General features: G+C 41.6%; 1 pseudogene; it reads right to left on the reverse strand.

Annotated features, from left to right (window-relative positions):
- Window positions 1–416: 416 nt before the first annotated feature.
- On the reverse strand, window positions 417–19,272 carry LOC118585942 (annotated as a pseudogene).
- Between the last annotated feature and the right edge of the window lie 4,612 nt (window positions 19,273–23,884).

Consider the following 23,884-nt stretch of genomic DNA (forward strand, 5'->3'; position numbering starts at 1 on the left):
GTAAATGTCCTCATCTTGTCCTGTGTACCCACAGTTTAACCGTCTCCTCCTCACAGTCTCAGCCAGCATGCAGATGTACAGAGGCAGACAGAAGACTGTAGGGTGGTGGCTCCACTGCGTTCTTACACAGTCTTTCCACCTTCCACCCGAAGCAGCTGGTATTTCCACATTAAGCAAAGGCTTCCACCCAATCACAAGAAACCCCCAGGGATCTCATGTTTTGACTGTCGATTTTGTTTTGGGACTTTGAGGTAGATTCAAGACGACCTTTGTAAGGCACAAAGAAGACTGCATCACACTGGAAAAAGCTGACAGGGACAAGTTCATGACTAGTTTCTTCATAACAGGTTATTTGAGTAGAGGGTCCATTGTGCTGGGATCAGATTCTATTTGGGAAGTGCCAGAAGGCATTGTGATTATTCTCTTGGCACAGGCGATACAGAATCTACTGCCTCAGAGCCTCTCTTCCAGCTCTCATTTTAAGATCCAGGTGTAAATATGCTTCAATATAAAAAGCAATCTGCATAGCAACATGAGAGTACTATTGAGCTTTCCTGTTAAATCTCCCCAGAGAGAGGTAAGTGAGACACTGAAGAACAGCACCATAGAGACATAGATGCTTATAGTGATGGTCAGCACAATTTCTGTAGATTATTGCACACCCCAAAGATCTAGCAGACCTGGACCCTGCTTCTAGGTATTCTTGGTTTGCTCAAAAGGCATACCATCCTTGGCATGGAAGTTGGGGATCTGTAAAAGCTCAGTGACTGTCACTTGGACAAGAGCAATGGGACGAAGTGGGAAGAGTCTCCATGGGCAATGGATATAGGCATGTCAAGGCTTCCCTTGAGCTGATGGAGGGGTATTTGCATACCCTTGGCGTTACATACTTGTACTGTACACTCTGAGAGCATTCTTCAGGGCAGAGGTCAGAGGAACTGTCCCTGATTGCAGAAAACACCAGTGAATTCATCCATGTCAAGAGTCCATAGCATGGCACCTCCCAGGTGGTTCTGTGTAAGCCATTTGGCCTGTTGAAGGACAGAGGATAACAATAGTTGTTTGATTTCTTGAAGCTCAGGGTTGGGGCCTCAGAACATCCAAAGGACTGACTTTACCTTGATATGAAAGCTTTTAACATTATCATAGCCAACCCATTTGTTGCCCTGATAAGCATAGGGTACTTCCTGAGCAGCATCTCAGGCCTCAGTGGCTCCATCATTAAGGAAGGTGCAAATCTTTAAAAGTCAAGAGAAAAAATCTTTTAAATGTTATGTCATGCAAGGGAAAAAGGTAGACTTCATGTTTTTCTTCCTTTAATATATGTGTCTAGTGGAGTTTTCCTTAGTTTTCTAGTGGATTTTATTTGGAGTTAAGAAGTTTGAGATATTTTTCTTTTTGTGGTTTTGAGGATGAAAGTCATGGCCTTGCTCATGCTACATAAGTACTCTGCAACTGAGCCTCATCCATAGCCCATTTTTAAAAATTAGTTATTTGTTTTTTGGTATAGAGTCTCAGTCTATTGCAGACTTCAAACTGTTGACTCCTTTACCTCTGCATTCTGAAAGCTGATATTACAGCTTTATGTATATAGCGCCATACTGGACAGAAATATTCATGATGTATCATTGTACACTTTGATACATTTTTTTAAAAAGTGTATGGTACTAGAGATTGAACCCAAGGCCATACTAATTAAGGCAAGAGCTAGAGCACTGAGTAGCACCCTCAGCTCATGCTATTTTTCAAATGATCATTTACTGTCCATATTTTAGGGTTGGATTTTTAGAACTGAAGTAATATGGGACATAGTTCATTTATTCCTTTATTCATATAAATAGACTTTAGAATGTTGTCTGTTGCATGAAGGGATATTATATATTGTTACCTACTCCTCATTTTATTAAATATAGACTATAAATACAAAACTTTCAAGCATTTAGAATGATACTCTGCTTAGAGCTTAGAGCAGACACTGGACAGATTGAACATTCAAATTCAGTAGATTTCTATCCCTCAACTCTTGGGCAACAGCACAGCTCTGGGCTTGATATTCACAGAGCACTGTACAGATAATGTACTGACCTCATAATAGGCCCAGATGCCAGACTCCTGTGTATAGGGGCCTAGTATACCAGCACTAGCAGTAGGGGTGCCAATTCCAGTGTTGGAGGGGTCACTCAGAGGGAAGGTTTGTCCATATGCTGGGAATCCCACAATGAGCTTCTCAGGAGCTGCTCCATTTTCAATCCAGTAGGTCATGATGTAATCCTGTAGTGGCAGTATGTTAGCTATAGGCCTTAGGTAGCTGGGGTATGTTAGTTCCCTGTTCTAACTGCTCAAATTATATGTTGATTATTTATTAGTTTTCTTTCCAAAATACTTCACTGAAGTTGTAGTTATGAGGTATATAAGAATACTGCATACTCAAAATTTGATTTTTTAAAAAATTTTGTGATGAACCTTTCACAATTTGGACCATTTCTACTCTACATTTGCAACTGTGTGCTGTGGAATGGTATTTCTGTATGCTGTGAATATGTGTTGCTACCATTGGTTAATGAAGAAGCTGCTATGGCCTATGGCAAGGCAGAATAGAGCCAGGCAGGGAGTTCAAGCAGAGTGAGAGGAGACGCTGAGCGCTGCCAGGGAGTCAGGGAGGGGGAGTCAAGATGTAATGGAACACAGGTTACGCCATGAATCCAAGTGGCAAAACACAGATGAATAGAAATGGGTAGAATTGAGTTGTAAGAGCTAGTTAATGATAAGCCTGAGCCACAGGCCAAACAGTTTTAGAATTAATATATGTCTCTGTGTTTATTTGGGACCAAGCTGCTGCAGGATACAGGAAAACTGATGGCTACAACTTACCGCATTGAGGAAGGTGTTGGTACCAGTGTCATTTAGGGATTTGTAGAGGGGACTGTTTTCTCCAGTGTAGCCATCTTGGGAGCCATGGAGATTGTAGGTCATGACCTGGATGTAGTCTTGGGAGCTGTGGATGAAGGATGTTGTTTAAAATAATTTCTGATGGTCATTTGTCATACCTATGCCAGGAAAATGCACCCTTGCAAAGCCTATAAACAAAGTCCATGTGCAGCAAAACATCCCAAGGATGAAGATTCCAGAATATGGCAGACCACTTACTGTGAGAGTTGGGGGATCTCATAGCCAGAGCAGATGGTGGTGATGACACCAGCTACCGTGGCAGTGATCACCAGTCTGGGGCGATTGTTCTCAAAGGCTTCCCGTTCAAAAGCTTCATGAATTTTCTACAGAATATTGAAGTATGGTAGACTATATCACAAGTTCATTTCAGCTCTCTTAATAACGTGAGTATATATTTAAAAAAAATCCCTTTCACATTTTGTTTTACCTTATTCTATCACCATCTCAACAAAGTCAGCAGAACAGGTGATATTAATTTAATATTCATGGGGTTTGAGAACCTCCACTATGTTCCACCTAAAGTTAGTCATCCAAAATCTAGATCCCAGGTGACTGAGAGCTTTGCCACCATCACCAGTTTTGAAGCATTCCTTGCTGCGGTTTCTTAAATGGCGCTTTCAGTGGCAGAGAAAGTTTTCTCCTTTTTCAGTAGCTGAAGTCTGTCAGGCAACCAACATCTCATTGAATGAAATGCAAAACTACCTAAGGGAGAAGGTGGTAATGCCTGAGTGACAGGTGTTCAGTGCCAGATGGTAATCCCTCTTCATCATGTGACTTTAATCTTACACTGGGCTTGGCTCTTACAATTGCCTCATCTCCGAGTGCCAGGTCATCTTCCAACAGAATGCTCACAGACATTGCCATGTGTGACTAGGACATTTTACTCGATGACAAGGCATTATAAGAAGGGTGTTAGAGCTGTCTTGAAATATTAACCCCATATATTGCAGGTATGTGATTTTATATTGTGCTGTTGTAGTGGGCTGGAGGCTTGCTTCAATTACAAACAGAGATAGTCTGTAGAAGCCAGGAAACTAGAAAGGGGCCATTGGGGTGCAGGGAATGAAGAAAGAGCTTGAAGGGGGGTAGGATAGTAGACAACAGATAGTCTGGAGGGGGAAAAGGGGATAATGGGGAGGGGTTAAGTGTGGAGTGGGAGGTTAGTGTAGAATACAGTAGGGGTAAGAAGGATAACTAAGACGTTTGACAAAACCATATGGAAACCTACTATTTTATAAGCTTCCTAGAACACATTTATTGAGAAACCTTAATTGGAGTTACCTACATGGGAGGTGGTGTAAAGCTCCTTCCAGAAGTCATAGGTTACCAAACGATAAAAAGCCCAATGCCAGATGTGGTGTATTAGACTTCAAGTCGTTGGTGGGGGTGGGGTGGGGTGTCCCGCAGACCCCCAGGACAACGCAGGCTATTAACATTGCTGTGGGTTACCCACTAGAACTTTATGGTGAGATCCTATCGATAAGAACATCATACACGTGGATCAAAGGGTATAGAAAAGTCAATCTGGTGCTGACCTGGAAGCTCCCTCCCTGCCGACTAGCTTTCATGGAGCCAGAAGGTACTTGGAAGGCTGGTGGTGAAGAAAAGACACCAGAAATTGTGCCAGCTGTGACCTGTGTGAGCTACAGTACCAATGTGACTGTGAGCTACAACTGGCCTGAAAAGATACGTCAGCGAGTGCAGTACAGGCCTGGATATTATGGGGGTAATCAACACCTGACTAATGAGCTTAATTCCTGCTCCACGGAGGGGAATTCATACCTGGTACTGTAAGTCTGGCCAACAACCTGTGAGCTGGGGAGTCATAGGCCCCGCAAATACTGTGTTCCTAGTATTGAACTGCCTCCTAAATAACTTATCCTTGTACCCACAGACCAGTGCATCTCTCATTATGTAGCAAATGACAGTTAATACAGACTCACAACTGGTGGAGTGTCCTGCTCTAAATAGGCTATCTGGATCACACCCTACTTCCCCAAGGCTCAGGGAACACTGGAGAAAAAGGGGTGAGCCAGAGGTTGGGGGAGATTGCTGAGAAATAATGCCTTCTGGCTACAACAGGGCTGTTGTACCCAAAAATTCACAACAGTTGTGGTTGTCTCCACAAGACTGGCACAAGATCAAGCTAATCAACACTTCAGTATGGAGAGGGAAGGGTCTCAAGGGGTCTTACCCTTAGGTGAGGAGCTAAAGGCTACAGTGGGAAAGAGAGTAAGTTTTCCTCAGCCGTATAGCCCGTGGTAGTTTGCTCATTCTCCACTAGATGGCGCCATACACACATGCAAATCTGAGCAGTGGTCATTGGCCTCTTTAAACAAAAACCCTAAGTTGGGAGTGGGGTGAGGGAAGTCACAGAAGAATTGGAAGTGGGTAGCGGTGGGGGAGGTGATGAATATGATCTAAGTACACTGATTTATGTATGAAATTACCAAAGAATAAATACAGACAAAAATAAAGGAATGGAGTTACTGTGTCTGATAATTAGAAGTATCAGACAAAAGTAAACTGAGTCAGTGAGTTATTTAGTGTTAAACTCTCCAGAGGCTGCCCGACAATATGGAAATAATCTGTCGCTGTGGGTATAGGACAGAGATGCTGCCAAAAAGGAGTAGAAAATAGAAGTAAAGAATGGAACAAATTAAAAGCCACCTGTCATCTTTGATTTCATAATCTATTCATTTTTGCTTGGTGATCACCCCTCTTGCTGACAACACAAGTTCATCAAGTCAAGTTCTTTCCCACGAGCTCTGGATTTGTATTCATCTGATACATCCTAGCCATTCACATATGTCACAGTCCCCAAGTTCGGGTGTAAAGGAATCAATTCTGCTCTAAACCTACTATTTTGCTGCATTTATCATCTCAACCATTTATGGGGATCTTCTATATTTTCTACTAGAAATTATCCCCAGGTCCTACTGATGTCTATCTTCAAACGTCTCTTTGTGCATGCCCTCCTTCCCCAGTGTAGAAGCACTGCTTTCCTCTGACGTCGGTACCTTCCCCTGGAACTGGACCTGACCACTCTATTTGTCTGTGGTTAATGTCCGAACAGTAAGTCAGACCCAGATGTTTGTCATATTTCTCTACTGTGTACAGGCCTTCTCAGCAATCCCAATTATCTCAAGGGAGGACTCCCGAGCCTTCAGCTAAGGACCCACACGGTCAGGTCAGATGCTTGTTACCTGTGTAAACTCATACTCTTTCTCCTAGTCACTCGATCATTGATCCCTGTGTCTTTATTTGCGGCCTGCCCATTCTGACCTACTGGAGGAACACCAATGTTTTTCCAAGACTAAACCTGAGCATTTCTTACTGGGGTAAGCTCTGCGTCACACAAACTTCTCTGGGTTTCTTTTGTATTCTGGACCTTTATCATGGCATTTATCACGATCGTGTGTCTGCATGCAATTGCTGGTTATGTTTCAGTCTTCTGCCCATAGTTCTTTGAAGCCAAAGATTTTTGCTGCCTCCTTCTTCTCCTCCTCCTCCTCCTCCTCCTCCTCCTTCTTCTTTTGGTTTTTCGAGACAGGGTTTCTCTGTGTAGCTTTGAGCCTTTCCTGGATCTCACTTGGTAGACCAGGCTGGCCTCAAAAATCACAAAGATCTGCCTGTGTCTGCCTCCCAAGTACTGGGATTAAAGGCGTGTGCCACCACCGCCCGGTTCCTTATTCTTATTTGAAGCCTAAACCCAATATGTGTTACAGAGCCGTGTTACCCTAATATCAACAGATTGTGTCATATAATTATTCCTGGCATTGAACTCTGTTGTCAGATAACACAGGCAGTTAGGATATATACTTAGTTACTTATCTGTAGTTACTTATCATGGTACTTTTATCATAGAGTACTTAATACACAAAGATCTGTGCAAGTTCAACCAGACAAAACACCAGCATAGACTGGGGGAGGTTATCAAGAAATTCCATTCTAGTGAAGGAATTATTGGTAATTGATAATTTCTAGGAAAAGTTAACTTTCTTTAAGGGTGTGGCCCCTGATAGGTGGGACATGCTCCAGTCGATGGCCGTACAACCAAGAGTGCATAGATAACACTAATTGGAATGTGTGTGTGTGTGTGTGTGTGTGTGTGTGTGTGTGTGTGTGTGTGTGTGTGTGTGTTTAAATTACACCAAGTTAGGTGGATATGAAATTGTAGGTGGATTTGGGAGAAGATGAGGAAGAGGAAGAGATGGTCAAAATCAGTGTATGGTATTCTCAAAGAATTAAAACAGGCATTAAATGTTAATATGAACCATCATTCCTAAAACAATGTGAGATATCTGGAATGTAACTTGTTGAAGGGGTATGTAATACACCAGGGTCTTCATAATGCTAAGATTCTGTACTTCTAAATTCAGTTGAGTTTGGTTTACTTTGTAACCGTCCAGTTCTCCTTGGAAAGAACAGACTTTGAATCTTTTAGAGCTGAAGACACTCATGCTTTTCCTGCTTCCCTACCTGCACGAGGACAGCAAAGAGATGCTTGTCCTTAGTAGGGCTCCCATGAGACCCAGGGAATTGCCAGTCCAGGTTCAGCCCATCAAACCCATACTGGCGCAGGAATTTGATGGCTGAGTTAATGAAAGTCTGGTGGTCGTGAGGAGTGGAGACCATGGCACTGAACCTGAGAGAGTCCAAAAGAAGGCAGGGTCAGGCCTCTCTGACATCAACACATTGGAATAAAAACACTTTACAGCCCAAATTCTACCTCTGAGCCCTTCACTAGGATGCCTCAATCTGACGAACGCTTGCTTGCTCCTCTTTTTGTCCCAGCATCCCTTTGCAGTCACTACTCTTGGCAGCCTCAGGACTCAGCATTCCCTCTGAGTTGTTATCCATTTTATTTCCATATTGTCAGGCAGTCTCTGGGGAGTTCCCCAAATTACCATTGTTTCTTTGGATAGCCACCCATGTGTAGATGTAATCGGCTTGTTAAATAAGAAACACAGAACCAATTGCAGAGTTAAAAACCACGAGGTCAGAGTAGAGCGGAAAACCTTACCCTTCACTGCTTCTGCTGTTCTTCCTCTCCGCAAGAGAGCTACCTCTGTGTGTCCTATCTTTTTTATAGACTTTCTGTTCTGTTTTCTCATTGGTTGTAAACCCAGCCACATGACCTCCTTGTCACTGCCTGTTTGTACAGACCTCCAGGTCTTCTATGGTTGAGATTAAAGGCGTGTGTCTGCCATGCCGGCTGTGTCCTTGAACACACAGAGATCTACCTAGCTCTGCCTCCCAAGTGCTGGGATTAAAGGCGTGCCCCACTACTGCTCAGCTTCTGCTCTGGCTTGCTCTGACCTCAAGGCAACTTTATTAACATACAAATAAAATCACATTTCAATACAAATAAAATATCACTATACCCATGATAACTTACCATGTTGTCTTCAAATACCCTCCAAGTCAATGTGCTCTCTAAGAGTCTTATTTATGTGTAGACTTTTTTGATTTTCCTTCTCAAAAAGACAAAGAAGTTGTACAAGATCTTTCTGAGCCATTGTGACCCTGAAATACTTTAGGTAGAAGCACTCTGGAAGCAGGTAACTAATGCTCAAAGGTGCTGTATTTGAATACCCACTTGAATTTGACCATTTGATGCCATAGTAATCTTTTCAATATGTTCTGCTTAGAAGCAAGGTTCCAGCCAATGGACAGAGTTAACACATTGACTTATTGGACCCTTCGACAGCTTCTCTGATCTTGTGAAGTACTGCAATAGAGGCTATGCTAGGCTTGCTTGCTTTCAGTAGTATATGAATAGGTGGCTTTCTAGAGAGAACTGATGGGGCAGGTCCAAAGTCCCAGCTTCCAATGGCCAGGAGGATTTTCGGCTGAGTGTTCCTTAAAAGCAAAAGATAAAAAATGATTTTAAAATTCATGGTCTCCTATTTAAAAGAGCTTTGTTAGTTAATACAGCTGGTATTATTTAGTATTGTCCTGACATGATATGACACACTACTGCACAATTTTCTTCCATTACCATAAACTTTCTTTGTGTTTTTATCATAATAGTAGTTCAAGTCCCTGAGGAAAATCTGAATTGTAGAATTATGTTTGTTTTTTATTTTAGGGTAGTGACTGACAATAATTATGGTGTCTATAACTTAAAGTATGATCAGCCCATATTCTCTTCCATTGGATAGAATGATAAATATTGTTTGAACATAATTATTTTCCCAGCCTCCTTCACAACAGCATAAATTTGTCAGGCTAGAATTACCCACATTCTTGAGAATACTGACTATGAACATCAACTCCTATAAGAAAATTCTAGGTTTATTGCACTTTTCTTAGAGATTCTGATTTTGTGTGCTGGGGTAGCTCTATGTGTTTTGTTTTGTTTTTTAAGTGGTGCATGTAGTTCTGTTGCAGGAACTGTATGGGCCACACTTGGCACAAAGCCTGGTAAAGGAGTTTATTTCTAGTTTGGAATATAGCATCTGTTCATCCTGCTGCACTCATGATAGTGCCGTTACAGTGGGAGAAGTCACCTGACTCTTCCTTCTTGCTGATGTGGTTGAACTGAATGAATCTGTTACTTACTAGATATGAAGCCTTATTTGTTTTTTACACAAAGAAGAACTCTATTAGAATACTTTTTAAAAATTCTTATTTATTTATTTTGTTATGATACTTCTTTTTTATTATATTTGTGTTTTAATTTTACACATCAGCCATGGGTTCCCTTGTCCTCTCCCTCCCCCCCACTTTCCCCCCATCCCCTCCCCTCCATTCGAATCTCCTCCAGGGCCAAGACTCCCCTGGGGATTCAGTTCAACCTGGTGGATTCAGTACAGGCAGGTACAGTCCCCTCCTTCCAGGCTGAGTGTCCCTGTGTAAGCCCAAGGTTCCAAACAGCCAGCTCATGTACTAAGGACAGGTCCGGGTCCCACTGCCTGGGTGCCTCCCAATCAGTTCAAGCTATTAAATTGTCTCACTTATCCAGAGGGCCTGATCCAGTTGAGGGCTCCACAGCTTTTGGTTCATAATTCATGTGTTTCCATTAGTTTTGCTACTTGTCCCTGTGCTTTTCCAATCTTGGTCTCAACAATTCACACTCTTATAGTCCCTCCTGGAGAGGATGTAGAGCAAGGGGAACTCTCCTCCACTGCTGGTGGGAATGCAAGCTTGTACAGCCACTTTGGAAATCAATATGGCACTTCTTTAGAAAATTGAGAATCCATCTCTCCCAAGACCCAGCTATAGCACTCTTGGGCATATACCCAAGGAATGCTTAATCATACCACAAGGGCATTTGCTCAGCTATGTTCATATCAGCATTGTTTGTAATAGCCAGAACCTGGAAACAACCTAGATGACCTTCAACTGAAGAATGGGTAAAGAAAATATGGTACATATACACAATGGAGTACTAGTCAGCAGAGAAAAAACAATGATATCATGAGGTTTGCAATCTAGAAAAAAATCATCCTGAGTAAGGTAATCCAGACTCAGAAAGACAAACATGGTATGTACTCACTCATAGTAGGATACTAGATGTAAACAAAGATGGCTAGACTGCTACACAACTCCAGGGAGGCTACCTAAAAAACAGGACCCTAAGAAAGACATAGGGATTGCCCAATGACAGAGAAATGGATGAGATCTACATGAACAACCTGGACGACAGTGGGAGTAATGAAGGGCAAGATTTGAGGGAAAGAAAGCTTAGGGGAGCAGGAGATCCCAGCTGGATCAAGAACAGAAAGGGAGAATGAGGAATAACAGACCATGATAAATGAAGACCACATAAGAACAGGAAGAAGCAAAGTGCTAGAGAGGTCCCCAGAAATTCACAATGATACATCCATTTTAGACTACTGGCAATGATTGAGAGAAAGCCTGATCTGACCTAGTGTGGTGATCAAATGGCCAAACACCCTAATAGTCGTGCTGGAACTCTCATCCAATAACTGATGGAAGTGGATGCAGAGATCCTCAGCCAGGCCCCAGGTGGGGCTCCAGGAGTCCAATTGTTGAGAAAGAGGAGGGACTGTAAGAGTGTGAATTGTTGAGACCAAGATTGGAAAAGCAATATTGTTTTTATAACAGAGGTTTCTATGACTGAAATTGGTAACATTCATATACTTGTTCATACATGTCCTGTTTTATGTGCTACAGGGTAGATATTTATGGCACTATCTACTTTTACCATAACTGTGCAAAATTTGAGAAATCAAAGTTTGAATATATAATCAATTAGATTTCCTGCCTCACATTTTTCTCTCATATGTGGACCCTAGATATGTGTGTGTGTGTGTGTGTGTGTGTGTGTGTGTGTGTGTGTGTGTGTGCTAAAATAGAAATGGGATTGGAGAGATGAATAAGTTCTTAAAGAAATTGCAGAGAAAGTTTAGGTCTCTATATCACATGAATGCCAGGCAGACTTAGTGGCTAGCCTGTAATTCCAGCCTCAGAAGGCAGAAAGCGATCCCTAGAGCAAGCTAGCTGGGGAGAAAAGGCATGTGGGTGAGCTCTGGGTTTAACTGAGAGACCTGCTTCAGTCTTGGGTCTGCACATGCATGGACATTCACATGCACACCCCCGCCCCCCAACACACACACATAAAGGCATGCATATAAACACCCACTTACACTCACACACCACACACACGGAAATGGAAAAAGAAAAAATAGAAATAGGACTGTGAGTGAAGGAAATGAATTTAAGGGAAAGAGAAAAAAGGAAATAATAGAACACAAGTGACATGAAAGTAGAAGGTCGACTGCTTAGTGTGGGGACAAAGATCAGTGAGATAGAGGAGAGAGAGAGAGAGAGAGAGAGAGAGAGAGAGAGAGAGAGAGAGAGAGAGAGAAAATGAGAGAGAAGGAGGAAGGACATGAATAAATATATACAAAATATTATGGTGTAAATGTGTGAGTTGCCATAATGAAACCTGTTACTCTGTATGATTACTTCAAAATAAATCGAAAATGAATAAAAACACCCTTTACAACTTTAGAATGGGAGAACATATTTGTAATCCATACATCTGAGAAAGAGTTAGCATTAAAAAAACCAGGAATTGGAAGAGAAAGAATCATTTAAAAATGAGAAAAAATATGATTAGACATTTCTCAAAGAAGGCCAAAGCCTAAGAGAACATGCATGAAAACAAACAAATGAACAAACACAAAACCCTAAACACCATTGCTAATCAGAGCTATTCAAGTTATAACCACATTGACTTATCACCTAAAACCTGTTAGAATGGTTAACATAAAAAGATGAAAGGTAACTAATAAATTAAGGATGTATAAAGAATTACCAAAATACTATTGTCTTAAACACAAATAACAAAAGCCCAAAAGAGATCACTGTGTAGATTCCTCACAAAATACAAACAGATTGCACATGATTCATCAACACCACTATCCAAAGGAAATGAAATCAGTGTCTTGAAGATACAGCACTCAGATAGTATTCATAATACTGAATAATAAGATCCAAGATATGGAATCCCATTAAGTGTCCACCAATGGACAAGATCATAGATTGGTGCCTTATCTAGTTGTTATCAGAGAGGCTTCCTCTGACAGCAGATGGGGGCAGGTGCAGAGACCCACCACCAGATATTATGCAGAGAAGAGTCTAAACTGGAAGTCTCTTTTGGATTCCTCCCCTAGGAGATCAGGGAATCCCCAGGAAGAGGGAGAGGAAAGAGTGTAGGAGTTAGAGGTTATAAAGTACACCAGGAGAAAGAACATGACCCACAGAATCAACTAAGCAGGGTTCACATGTGCTCACATGGGCTCACAGAGACTGAAGCAGCAAGCACAGGGCATGCTTGGGTCTTTACTATATGTGTTATGTTATGGCTGTTAGCTTGGTGTTTTTTTTTGTGGGACTCCTAACAGTGGGAGCATATTTCTGACTCTTTTGCCAGCTCTTGGGACTCTTTTCCTCCTCCTGTCCTGCCCTATCCAGCCTCAATATGAGGGCTTTCGTCTTGTCTTATTGTATCTTGCTTTGTCCCATTTGATTGTTGTCTCTTTGAGGCCTGTTCTTTTCTGAAGAGGAAACAGAGGAGGAAAGGATCTGAAGGAGAGGGGATGTAGGAGAGCTGGAAGGAGCGGAGGGAGGTCAAACTGTAGTCAGGATGTATTGCATGAGAGAAGAATCTATTTTCACTAAATAATTTGGGAAAAATCCAAGAATATTTTAATAAGAAATTCAGTGAGACAGGAAGAAAAAGTTTAAAAGAGAGGGTTATGTAAAGAACATTCACCACGAAAATAGTAGTGTGTGAAGTAAAGATATGCTAGTGAGGTCATGAACCATTCTAAAGTGTAGGCAGCATTCAAAACTCACGTGCATAATAATTATATGTAATTGATTTCAATAAAAACTGATGACATTGGCTGGGTCCTCATCCCAAACCCATCGATTCTGAGCTACATTGAAAGAAGCATTTATATGTGGCAATTATCGACGCAAGGAACATAAAATCAGGCAGTTCTGCTGCCATTCTCTGACCTGCTTTTTAGGGCGTTTAAAGCTTGTTAGTGAAGTCACTCATGCTTTTCATGGTGGTCTTTTTGTTCTGCATACTGGCAAAGGCATAGATGAGGTGAGAACACAGGCAGGGGTCAGTATCAGCAGGACTGAAACTTCCCCCCGGCCACATTATTATAGTAGCACATCAGCTGGTAGGAAGAACCTGTGGACAGTGAGTAAGAACAGTGGCCTGATGTAGATGGCAGTGAACTTTGTTGACGGTTTGGCCCTGCCTCTTTCCCTAGCTGTACTTCAGGCAACTGTTACCTGGGAGGCGATAATTTAACCTGAGTCCAGACATGGCAATTTAGACACCAGGCACTGACTTGAAGTTGATTATTATAACGGTGACATTCATTTTTGAATCTTTTTTTTAATGTGGAATTTTTTAAATTTTTAAATGTTTTTATTTATTAATTTTTTTTCCATTTTACATACCAACTCCAGTTCCCCCTCCCTCCCTTTCTCCCGCCTCCTCACCTCCCTCCCACTCTTCCCCCATCTACTCCTCAGATTGGGTAAGGCCTCCCATGGTAGTCAACAAAGTCTGGCATACCAAGTTGAAGGAGAATCTAGCCCCTCTCCATTGTATCAGGGCTGAGCAAGGTATCCCACCACAGGGAATGGGCTCCAAAAAGTCAGGTCATGCACCTGGGATAAGTCCTGGTCCTGCTGCCAGAGACCTGCTGCCAGGGACCCCACAAACAGATCGAGTCACATAGCTGTCACCCACATTCAGCGGGCCTAGTTCGGTTCCATGCAGGTTCCCGAGCTGTCAGTCTAGAGTCAGTAAGCTCCAACTAGCACCAGTCAGCTGTCTCTGTGGGTTTCCCCATCATGTTCTTGACCCCCTCTTCTTCTTCTTCTTTTTTTTTTTTTGAATGTTGAATGTCATTTATTGAGGGAGGAGGTCTTAAATACAGACTTACAGCACAATGGGGGAACCCCGGTTGGCAGAAGTTTGCTTCTGATTTTTTTTTTTTTTTTGAGCTGAGGATCGAACCCCAGGCCTTGTGCTTGCTAGGCAAGCGCTCTACCATTGAGCTAAATCCCCACCCCGGCTCCTGTGTTTTACAATCTTGTATCTAAACGGTTAATGCCCAATATGCTGGATTCACAGATGAGGAGCTTCCCTTAAGCATTCAGGAGGGTGGAATCTCGCAGGGAATTAGCATAGGGAGGATATCAAGGTCAAGGTCAGCAAGCAAGGCAACAGTTACCCAAAATGGGGGCCAGGGACCTACAGGTCCCCCCCTTTTACTAAAAAATGAGCTTCTGACTTAGGTTGCATGGGACGTCAGCAGGTCACCTTACTCGTCATGGAGACACCTGTCCAGGCCACAGAGGTGTTCTGTTTTAGGTTGGTGAGTGCCCCCCAGTTATTACCCATCTTTGAATACTCATTATCATACAGGTTCAATTGTGTGAGAGCTGCAGAGTTGACTGTTGCCAAAGATCTCTAAGTGGCGCTGGGCTGGCAGTCTGTGTGTTTGACACAGAAAAGACCAACAGAAGTCTTAATCCACCCATAGCCGGTAGGTTAAAGGCAACTGAGCCATTCCCTTCCTTAATGAGTTTTACTGCAAATTGGAGACCTTGTAAGATGGTACCCTGAGAGCAAGTGGAACTTGAGTTTGTAAATTTATAGCTTTTAAGGCCAATTGAAATGTATATAACTATTGATTTCAATTTGTCATTTTGATCATATTTGCCCAATAGAATGAAAGATTAATTAACTGTGGTAGCTACTTTTGCTGCCAGGATCCCCACTGTGCTAGCTGTAGTAACCAATTATGAAATGGCTATCCCTGAAACAATAATAGCAGGGGGCATCACTGTTATACCAGCAACAATGGCAGCAGCGATGTGAGATTCTCTTCTGGAGCACGTGGGTATCCATTGACATGGACACAACTCCAGGAACATGAACCGCTAAGGCCCATTATTCTTGATCCCAGCACGACCCAAGCTGGCAGCTCCTAATATTGTGATGTTTCATTGAGGGTTGCTCAGTAATTGAGTAAAACCAGATCTTATTATGAGCAACAGTCATCCTAAGGTCCTCCATGTCATATATATATATAGCTTTATGGTTCTGTGGGTTGCAGTCTGATTGTTCTTTGCTTTCTATCTAGAATTCACTTATGAGTGAGTACATACCATGTTTGTCCTTCGGGGTTTGGGTTACCTCACTCAGGATGATTTTTCTAGTTCCATCCATTTGCCTGCAAATTTCATGCTGTCATTGTTTTTCTCTGCTGCGTAGTACTCCATTGTGTATATGTACCACATTTTCTTAATCCATTCTTCAGTTGATGGGCATCTAGGTTGTTTCCATGTTCTTGCTATTATGAATAATGCTGCTATGAACATAGTTGAGCATTTATCTTTGTGGTATGGTTGAGCACTCCTTGGGTATATGCCCAAGAGTGGTATGGCTGGGTCTTGAGGTAGTTCAATTCCCAATATTCTGAGAAACCACTATACTGATTTCCACAGTGGTCATACAAGTTTGCATTCCCACCAACAGTGGAGTAGTGTTCCCATTGCTCCACATCCTCTCCAACATTGACTGTCATTAGTGGTTTTGATCATAGCCATTCTGACAGGTGTAAGGTGGTATCTCAGAGTCGTTTTGATTTGCATTTCTCTGATGATTAAGGATGTTGAGCATTTCTTTAAATGTCTTTCAGCCATTTGTGTTTCTTGTTTTCTGAATTCTCTGTTTAGCTCTTTAGCCCATTTTGTAATTGGATTGTTCGGTATTTTGATGTCTAATTTCTTGAGTTCTTTATATACTGTGGAGATCAATCCTCTGTAAGATGTGGGGTTGGTGAAGATCTTTTCCCATTCTGTAGGCTGTCTTTTTGTCTTATTGACCATATCTTTTGCCCTGCAAAAGCTTCTCAGTTTCAAGTGGTCCCATTTATTAATTGTTGTGCTCAGTGTCTGTGCTGCTGGTGTGATATTTAGGAAGTGATCTCCAGTGCCAATGCGTTCAAGTGTACTTCCTACTTTCTCTTCTATTAAGTTTAGTGTAACAGGATTTATATTGAGGTCTTTGATCCACTTGGACTTGAGTTTTGTGTATGGTGACAGATATGGATCTATTTGTAATCTTTTACATATTGACATCCAGTTATGCCAGCACCATTTGTTGAAGATACTTTCTTTTTTCCATTGTATGGTTTTGGCTTCTTTGTCAAAAATCAGGTGTTCATATGTGTGTGGATTAATGTCAGGGTCTTCAATTCGATTCCATTGGTCCATATGTTGGTTTTTATACCAGTACCAGGCTGTTTTTATTACTATAGCTCTATAGTAGAGCTTGAGGTCAGGGATGGTGATGCCTCCAGAGGTTGCTTTATCATACAGGATTCTTTTAGCTATCCTGGGTCTTTTGTTTTTCCATATGAAGTTGAGTATTGTTCTTTCCAAGTCTGTGAAGAATTGTGTTGGGATTTTGATGGGGATTGCATTGAATCTGTAGATTGCTTTTGGTAAGATTGCCATTTTTACTATGTTAATCTTACCTATCCATGAGCATGGGATATCCTTCCATTTTCTGATATCTTCTTCAATTTCTTTCTTTAGAGATTTAAAGTTTTTATCAAAAAGGTCCTTCACTTGTTTAGTTAGTGTTATCCCAAGATATTTTATATTATTTGTGGCGATTGTAAAGGGTGATGTTTCTCTGACTTCTTTCTCAGCCCTTTTATCATTTGTGTATAGGAGGGCTACTGATTTTTTTGAGTTGATCTTGTATCCTGCCACTTTACTGAAGGAGTTAACCAGCTGTAGGAGTTACCTGGTAGAATTTTTGTGGTCACTTATGTATACTATCATATCATCTGCAAATAGTGAAAATTTAACTTCTTCCTTTCCAATTTGTATCCTCTTGATCTCTTTTTGTTGTCTTATTGCTCTAGCTAGAACTTCTAGTACTATATTGAATAAATATGGGGAGAATGGACAGCCTTGTCTAGTTCCTGATTTTAGTTGTATCGGTTTGAGTTTCTCTCCATTTAATTTGATAGTGGCTGCTGGCTTGCTGTAAATTGCCTTTATTATGTTTAGGAATGTTCCTTGTATTCCTGATCTCTCTAAGACCTTTATCATGAAGGGGTGTTGGATTTTGTCAAATGCTTTTTCAGCATCTAATGAGATGATCATGTGTTTTTTTCTTTCAGTTTGTTTATATGGTGTATTACATTGACAGATTTTTATATGTTGAATCATTTTTGAATCTTGCATAATTTAGAAGACTCTGTGATGCTCTGCATGAGCTGGTTTGTTAATGCTAAGGTGGGCACACCACAGAGGACAGCACTGAGAGCTGAGCTGAAATAGTTGACTCCTAACAGTGAAATTCTGTCTCTTTCCCTCATTGGTTTATCTCTTGATAACTTTTCTAATAAAGTAATACAAGAGTTTAATTTAAAACTCACAAATAAGAAGAAAGTACAGTAAGTAACTCTTAGATACTTGAGGCTTATGGTGGGAATAGGTTTTGTAAACAACAAAACATGAAGTCATGACATACCCAGCTGAGTATTCAGCAGAAGTGCCAAATCTAGAGAGAGAACGAACATTTACTGTGAGACACTTGCCTGACCTTGAATATCAACCCCAGAACAGTAGGGCCATCCTACTGGTCATAGATTGGAACAGCTAAAGTGAAACTTTACAGCCATTTCAAGGGTTGGTGTTTTCAATGAATAAACCTTTCAATCTATTCATATGAGTTAGTGGAAAATGGCAATGGCCATCCTTGTCCATTTTCTGTGTCCTAATTAATTGTTACTGAATGTAAAGTCCACAGAACTAATACTGTCTGAAATTGCTTCAGTTTCCTTTACTTAGTAATCACCACTTTAGACTGTGTGTCACCTCCCAGAGTTTGAGCCCAGCCTTCTGACATCCACTAAAGCAGAGAACAGTATTCCCACAGTCTGAGTTGTTTGAAACTTCTTTGAAGAGACCTTGCTAGAGGAACAAAGGTGTGAAGTTCCAGGCACCTCTCATTGACTTCAACAGAGCAGGTTTTGAGACAGTATGTCTCATTATTAGCCCAGACTGGCCTTGAAGTAGAGAACCTTCTCCTGTGTCTCTTGATAGCTAGAATGATAGGCCTGAACCATCACCATGTAACCAGACCACTTCTGACTCTTCTATAGTGACCTTCAGTGTTGATCTGAAAAAGTTTCTGAGGCTTAATGCAGTTTATAAAGCACAAATTTAGAGCAACCAGGAAGATTTCAATGACTTGGCTCAAAACCACTTCCGAATAAATCTCTTTGAATGGTTGTCTGTGAGTAACACTTTTACTCCATCAGTGCGTTTATCCTATGGAGGACAAATGAGTGATCTGAAAACAGGAGAATAAAGACAACTAGGGTAGCTGCATCTTAAGTTTCTACTGATTTTCTTCTCTGCAAAAGTTCTAGTAAATAAGTAAATGAATACAATGCCAATTTAAGGCAGATGGTGTAGGAATATGAATGTCTGGACAGAACAGGAACCAGCAGGAAAGTATTAATAAAAAGGAGCCTCTTTTCAGAGTATGCCTGTGTCATCAGTGAAGGTAGAAGAGTTATCACAGCCTGTGAGGTTAGGAAAACCAGACTTCCTGAATGATGGAAGAAAATTTGAAATGATGAAAGAAGAACAGTAACGCATAGAGCTGTAGTGTGATGATGCCTCATGGTTGTCAGATCCTGAGAACAAAAGAAGCCAGCCAGGCACCATTGAGTCTTTATGTCTGCTTACCAACTCACCTGTGACAAGAACGAGCTTGCTCATGATGTCTTCAGTACTGCTTCAGAAGAGCCTCAGTTGGCTTTTTAAACCATTTAAGACCCAGGTAATCCCAAGGTTTGCCAGGCAGAAAGTGTTTATTAGGATGTGTATGTGACTAATCAGTAAACCACCAGCTTTCCTCCCCTACTGACTCAGTTCCTTTAATTTCTTCACTGCTGGGCTGGAGAGATGGCTCAGAGGTTAAGAGCACTGGCTGTTCTTCCAAAGATCCTGAGTTCAATTCCCAGCAACCACATGGTGGCTCACAACCATCTGTAATGAGATCTGGTGCCCTCTTCTGGCATGCAGGCATGCATGCAGGCAGAACACTGTGTACATAGTAAACAAATCTTTAAAAAATATATTTAAAAAATATCTCACTGCTACCACCTTTCCTGTTTTGTGTGGTAAAACAATGACGTGCCTTAGCCGTCGGGTGGAGACAACCAGCACAGGGAGTACTCATTCCCTTAATTTCATTTTTTGGCAGTTCCCAACCACATAGCAGCTGCTCAGGTGTTGCAGTTAAGTTTTATTGTATTTATTTCATTCCTGACATAAAATAATTTTCTTGCAGGAAAACAAATAACCGCTTCAATTTTTTTCTGTTTTTAAATCCCTTCTCTTCCTGGAATCATTTGCATGTAGCTCTTGTGGTCAGTGCTAATGGACCTTTCACTCTTTATGGGCCACATTTTGAATATTGAATATTATGTGCACACTTGTTCTTTGGAATGAATTTCAGTAATGGTTATAAGATACATATATTTAAGAATGTATGGGCCCCAAAATGTTTCTTCTCAGGCTTCTATCCTCTTAGTGTTCTGTAACATAAATTGACATCCAGGAGTCATTAAAAAAGATTTGCAGTTGCCAGTACATAAAGGTAATGGTATTGAAATGTCTCTTTTACTAGAAATACTTGTTACCTGATTATTTCTTGAGTTTTAAAAATGGAAATTAATTCATTATAGTCTTTCCAAACACCTTCTTCTAATATGATGTTACATTAAAATTCTGTTTTAGTTAAAATAATGTGCTTACCCAATGACAGAGAAATGGATGAGATCTACATGAACAACCTGGACGACAGTGGGAGTAATGAAGGGCAAGATTTGAGGGAAAGAAAGCTTAAGGGAGCAGGAGATCCCAGCTGGATCAAGAACAGAAAGGGAGAATGAGGAATAACTGACCATGATAAATGAAGACCACATGAGAACAGGAATGGGCAGAGTGCTCGAGAGGTCCCCAGAAATCCACAATGATACATCTTCTGTAGTCTGCTGGCAATGGTCGAGAGAAAGCCTGATCTGACCTAGTCTGGTGATCAGATGACTAAACACCCTAACAGTCGTCTTGGAACTCTCATCCAATAACTGATGGAAGAGGATGCAGAGATCCTCAGCCAGGCCCCAGGTGGAGCTCCAGGTGTCCAACTGTTGAGAAAGAGGAGGGTCTGCAAGAGCATGAATTGTTGAATCCAAGATTGCAAAAAGCACAGGGACAAATAGCCAAACGAATGGAAGCACATGAATTTTGAACCAACAGCTGTGGAGCCCCCAGCTGGATCAGGCCCTCTGAATAAGTGAGACAATTGAATAGCTTGATCTGTTTGGGGGGCACCCAGTCTGTGGGACCAGGGTCTGTCATTAGTGAATGAGCTGGCTGTTTGAAACCTTGGGCTTACACAGGGACACTTGGCTCAGTCTGGAAGGAGGTGACAGGATCTGCCTGTACTGAATCCACCAGGTTTAAATGAATCCCCAGGGGTGCCTTGATCCTGGAGGACATGGGAATGGAGGGGAGGGGCTAGGGGGAAGGTGGGGGTAGGGCCGGGAGGGAGGAGGACAGGGGAACCCATGGCTGATGTATAAAATTTAAAACACATAATAATAAAGAAAAAAATAATGTGCTTAATACTTCAATATAATTTGCATGCCTCTGCTCAAGCTATTACATCCTCTCACATCTTACTTTCTACCCCAATCGTAGAATTCAAAATCCAGATCAGATGCTGTCTTTATCATTCATTGATGTCCCGTCCTCTTAATCCTTCTGTATACTCTAGTCCATGTTATCTGTACAGCTTATGACTTGTGATGATATCCAGAACTCAAGTGGTAGGCAAATGTATGGCCTCCTTGTACCCCATCAGGGTTACTATGAATCCAAACTCCTTTCATCATTTGATAGATTTGAAAATTAAAATGTGTCTATTCTGCTACAGTAAGTACCCTTCTGTAATGGTTTCTGTCTATTTCAAAGAGAAATTTCCTTGAGGAGGGGTGAAGACAACACTTATCTGTGGGTATAAGGACAGGTATTTAAATTTTGGTTAAGTGGAGGTTGTAGGTTCTCCTCCAAGATTCATTACTTCACTGGTACTAGGTAGTTGACTAGGTTTCCAGCCACTATAGAAAACCACAGTCGATCAAAATACAGAGTTGTTGGGCCCAGTGCTGATACATCTATATCACAATTCCTGCACCTAAGGCTCTGGGATCATTGCAAAAGAGGGAGTGAATGGATTGTAATAGCAGGAGGAACAGGAAGTTTGATGTGAGATTGTGTCTTCTAGAAATGTCAGAACTTACACCCATGAAGTCTCACTAACATGGCTGCTTAAAACATGACTTGAGGGGTTGGGGATTTAGCTCAGTGATAGAGCACTTGCCTAGCAAGCGCAAGGCCCTGGGTTCGGCCCTCAGCTCTGGCAAAAAAAATTACCTGAATAAGAATGACACCAATAGAACATGATAATTTTTATGGGGGGGGAAACTCATGAAGCCTCAACCCTGACAAAGAACTACAGTTAGCTAAAGAATGCTGAGATACAGTATTTCCCAAGGAAGAGTACACCAACCAATTGGTTGTCCAATACCAAATGGTCAGTCCTGGAAAATATATGTAACAATATACAGACCAAGCATATTGTATTCATGCACTTATGAGTACATATGTATAAATACATATACATATATGTATGTAGCAACAATTTAAGAAAGAGGGATTATAACTTTGAAAGTGCAAGGGGAGTGTATATGTGAATGCTTGAAGGGAGGAAAGGGAAGGGAGAAATAATGTAATTATACTATAATCTCAAAAAATTATTATAAAGCTAATTAGATCTTGAAGATTTGGTTCCCATCCACAGGATCAGACAAAGTCTCCTCATGTACATTTATGTTTCTTCAATATCTGTTCTTAAAAATAGATGGAATCTACCCAGAACCTCAGTATGGATCCCCAGTTTTTCCTTTCCCATGCCCTCCATGCCACTCACATTAATGATCTAGGAACACATGGAGTTGTAAGAACTGGGCCCCATGCATGAATTTCCCCACCCCTGAGGCAGTCTGCCTACTTGCCAGCCATCCCCAGCATTGATCAGCCCATGGACATAATGTTCTAGGACTGTGAACCTAGGTAGGGACCCTCAGATCAAGCACATCACCCAACCATTCACCAATTACCCTACCCACCACATTTTACAGGGAAAGCATGGCATCCTGAGACTACAACTCTAATAGTGGTGTCTGAATATGTCTTTCCACTGCCTTCTAGCCACACCACTCATTGTGCTGTTCTGGGACAGTGTGGAGTCTTGGACAAGAAACCCGAAGTAGAGATACCCCAGACCTAGCCCATCTATTTGACAGCTATGCCACTCACTAAAGCACTCCAGGATGGCAAGGATCTCTGATTCCTAGAATGTTAGGTAAGGAATTCCAGAGCCAGTCTGCCATCCCACCCACTATATACCCCATGAGAGCATAATGCCCTGTGCCCCAGACTCCAGATGGGGGCCCTTTAGCCTAACTGCAAACTCACCTTCCTTTGCCTGAGGATGATAGTGTGGTGTCCCATAGAGTACCACCCACTGTTATTGAGAGTGACCCCATCTTATGCCACTTAAGGACCATCTGTAGAACTCTGTTGGCCCTTCACAGACATCTGAATATTAGAAGCAAGAATCTTCTAAGGTTAAAGAAGGTTTGTTCTTGAGCTCAGTTGCTTAACAACAGAAGTTACACGTATCCCTAGCTGAAGTGGGACTACTTCAGATACCTCATTCTCTCATCAACACAGAGTTGTCCCAAGACTGAAGTCCAAAACCATTCAGGTGGCCCACAACCTAGCAAGTTGTAGGTAACATCAAACAAAGACCCAAATATCCACCTATCAAAGGTGAAACTAGATACTCATACCAAGAAAAACCAACACCAATCTAATTCCAGATCCCCATCTTCTATTGCAAAAACACAACTAACATGGATAACTAAGAAAATATGTCTCTTTGTTTCCTGTTTCTCTGGAGCTGTGGGTTGTAGAGGGATGTATGGATCACTCTGGGAAGGGGAAATAGATGAGATATCCATGAGTAAACTGGGGTTCAGGAGGTCAATAGAGATAGGGGATAGGGCATGAGAACATAAGGGAACTTGATGGTCAAGCTGGAACAGGGACAGAGTGGGAGAGAAATGAAAGAGATACCATGATAGAGGGAGACATTATGGGGATAGGGAGAAACCTGGTGCTAGGAAAGTTCCTAGGAATCCGTAAGGATGACCCCAGATTTGAATCACAGCAATAATGGAGAGGGTGTCTGAACTGG

This window comes from Onychomys torridus, chromosome 6 (genome assembly GCF_903995425.1).
Source record: "Onychomys torridus chromosome 6, mOncTor1.1, whole genome shotgun sequence".
Taxonomy (NCBI): Eukaryota; Metazoa; Chordata; class Mammalia; order Rodentia; family Cricetidae; genus Onychomys; species Onychomys torridus.